This window comes from Cydia pomonella, chromosome 28, assembly GCF_033807575.1.
Source record: "Cydia pomonella isolate Wapato2018A chromosome 28, ilCydPomo1, whole genome shotgun sequence".
Classification (NCBI taxonomy): domain Eukaryota; kingdom Metazoa; phylum Arthropoda; class Insecta; order Lepidoptera; family Tortricidae; genus Cydia; species Cydia pomonella.
In genome coordinates, this window is record NC_084730.1 from 885473 (window position 1) to 889034 (window position 3562).

The window sequence follows — 3562 nt, forward strand, 5'->3', positions numbered from 1 at the left end:
TCATAGATCAAACTGTCAGTTGCATTTTTAGAACTTTTACATAAACACATTCAATTCATTTGAAATTAATCATTTCCTAGAAAATTAATCACCAAAATACTAAAGTAGCAGTACTGTTTACATATTATTCTATAGGAACTTCCCAAAATGGAGCTACTAAATTATATTAGGCTTCTTTGAGAAAATTCATACTTCCATTTAAGCAATATAATTACCATTAAAATTAACAGGACTAACAAGTGTTATAGAAGGTATATTTATTTTATTTTAAGTTAATAGAAGCAAAGTTTAGTTGGTTAAAGATTTTCTTTTTTGCAGATGCCGTGCGGAACGTCGCAAGCCATTGCCGAGTCTTCAGGACTTCTCACATTTATTAATCTTGACTATTTAGTACATATGTTAATACTTTTATGAGCCATACGGCTCATGAGAGTGTTAACATGTAAATGCTTAGCATGTTTGTTAAAATGATTTTATTTTTACAGGGGCCATGCGGCGGCGACCGCTGAATCACCGAGTCGTCTTGTATAAGTATATTTTGTATCTCTTGTTTTTTTTTTTTGTCTAAAACATAAATAACTGAACTAGACACTGTTTTAGTCCAGCTACTTATGTACGTTTTATCAATGTGTAGATTATTTAAAATTTTAATATTAATTTTCTTTTCTTTTTCTGTGACAAAAAACATAAATAATTGGACTAGACACGCTTAGTCCAAGTATGTACGTTTTTTTAATCACTGGAGGAGGGTGGGTTTGGTGGGACGCCACGTCAGGAAACCTCCTCGAGAGCCTAGGCACTCCCAATTCCTCTTGATTCTATTGATCAGCAGGAAACGGAAGGGTCTGGGCCGGTGCGCCCTGGGGGTAACGGTAAATAATTTCTTGATGTGAAAAAAGAGGATTGTTTACTGGTGCTGCTAATGTCCTGATACAGGGGTTTGCATGTTGCCTTATATTTAGGTTACAGGTTGCCTTCATCCACTTTGAGTATCAAACAGCAAGTCCTCGTGAACAATCTGGCTGCCATAATTGACAAAAGGCAACGAAGATGTGGAAGTAAATTGAATTTTATTACTTACATACCTACTTATTTGCTATTTTACATTGTGAGGAAACCTGACCCAAATGAAAAGTTTTGCCATAATTTTCTTCTCTCCTCAGGTGTATTGACTACAGGAGAGTCTACAATCAATATCCTGTGTGACATGATGATCGGTGCGCCTGCACTGTCGCCACAGCATTACCGACCGGCGACCAGCCTTCGCGCGCCTGCACGGCCTAAGTCATCGCCAAGTGTGGCCCTCGTCGTGTGTGCCTTTCACGCCAATAGATTAGGTATGGTACCCCGCCTAGTATTATCCCCGCTTGGTGATTTCACTGCTCGGACGGTCTGACTGCAATTAATCTATTCACACAATAATCGGAGGTATGATCAATAATGTCAATCAATTGCAGCTGAGCCCGCAGAGGAGGCGGCCGATTGCTTTATAGATGGATAGTTCTGTCGGTTTGGATGCTCGTCACATGACCACAGATGGAAGCCGACAGTTCAAAATGTTCAAATCTGTCTTGTTCAACCAATTGATGGAGCCACATGCACACATATGAACCACATATTACACTACCATCATGGAGCTAATTGAATTATTTGTATCTACTACAAAGTATAATGTTCAATTAATGTCATAGATTAGATTTCCAAATAAATAATAATAAAGGGGCTCTAATGTGCCACGGTAACAGCATCACAGCATGTACTTAAGAGCTCTACCATTGGTAGCACTCTAGGTGTCCAGTTTACTCTTAACTAGATGGAGATCCGCTACGTTTACCTGGTTCCTTGTACTCTGCTCTACCCTGTCTTCTCACTGACTCAGGCGAGCGACCGACAATTGTTAGTACCTATTAATCATGTAAAATCGGATTGATTATACCAGTCCTATCATTTTCAGGCCTCCAGCACCAGTCCATGAACCAGCGCTGCCACCTGCGTTTGCGCTCCGTCCCTCGCACCTTCAGGGCATGCTCTCTACAACACTGCCAGCGCCCTCCGTGTCTCCACTGGAGCTCTCTAACGGCGTTCCTCAAAAACGGCAACTGGTGTTAGATCTCCAATTGACATGATGGACCTATGATAATATTTTTACTTTACGCAGACGACCTGAAGCTCATACGTTGCATAAATAACTCCATGGACTGTGACCTATTACTGCAAGTTATTGATGCTTTGCTCTGCTGGAGTAAGAAGAACAAATTACTCTTTAATTCTCTTTAATCTATCTAAGTGCAGCATAATGACCTTTAGCCGTGCTCAGTCTCCATCCCCCCCCGACTCACGTGTTTGTGTATGTATGTATGTTCGGGATAAACTCAAAAACCACCGAATGGATTTTCATGCGGTTTTTATTATCAATAGAGTGATTGTTGAGGAAGTTTTTAGGTGTATAATTTGTTTAGGTTTCGTGTAACCCGTGCGAAGCCGGGGCGGGTCGCTAGTTCTTAATAATTTTAAATTATAAAACTTGTTTTTATGAGTATTTCCTATAACATAGCTTTTAATTTTGTTTTTAATTTGGCAGATGATTGTATAAGTAACTAAATACTAAAATGTTATTTTGTTTCATTTAATAAGTAGGTGATATGTGTTTATTTTAGCTATTTACAAAAACTTAGCTGCCTCTATGTAATCGAAGTTACGCTCTCATTTTGTAAAGAGTATTGACATGCTGAACACAAGTGAACAGCTATAACCGACAAGAAATTGTAGAAATTAAAAAGTGGCAACATCGTAGTGTCGTCCCGTTTTCTTAGATTGATTTGAAAGGGACGGTCTATAAATAACAGGATTCTTGGCATGAGTATTAAAGTATTATATGATGAATATGTCTAGAGTTGGCCAAGAAAAGCTATTTTGATAGCATACGCAGTGCAAGTGTTGGTATAGCGGCACTTGATGGTATAGCGGCCCCTAAATTGCCAATTACATCCACACTTCCCGATATCGGGCCTGATAATTGTTTTCAGTTTCACGGAATATCAGCACATTATGTGAAATGTAGAAAATACTTTATCTCTAATTGTTCAATGTTTGATATTTTTTCATATGATTATTTGATGAAACTGAAAAATATTCTTTCTCGGGCCCGAAATCGGGTCCGATGTCAGCAGATGTGGCTATGACCGCGAAAAACGAAGTTAGTCAATTACGGGCATTTTTCTGTGTCACTAATTACGTCTTAGCGAGAGTAAAAGAGAAAGATCCTCGCGAATTTCGGTTTTCGCGGTAGGCGCCTAGGCCTATAAACTGTGGATGAAATTGGCACTTAAGTTCACATGTTTAAAAGTTGGTTCGTTGCCTAAATCATGCAAATACCTAGTGAGTGAATTGTAAAAAAAATTGTGACAAGGTAATAAAATACGTACAGTGGATTAGAACTTTTATTGAAAACTTTTCCTATGTGAAGAAGAGAAATACAATTTTATTGAAATTCAATTTGACATTACAGCTAACGGGCGCCAATGCGCTGTAAAATTAAGTAGTAATAGAGCTATAAGCTAGG

General features: G+C 38.5%; 1 long non-coding RNA gene across 1 annotated transcript; it reads left to right on the forward strand.

Annotated features, from left to right (window-relative positions):
* The first annotated feature begins 333 nt into the window (after window positions 1-333).
* On the forward strand, window positions 334-3211 carry LOC133533111 (uncharacterized). The gene is made up of 3 exons (XR_009801799.1): window positions 334-1058; window positions 1164-1337; window positions 1955-3211. It is a non-coding gene; the product is annotated as an uncharacterized LOC133533111 (long non-coding RNA).
* The last annotated feature ends 351 nt before the right edge of the window (window positions 3212-3562 follow it).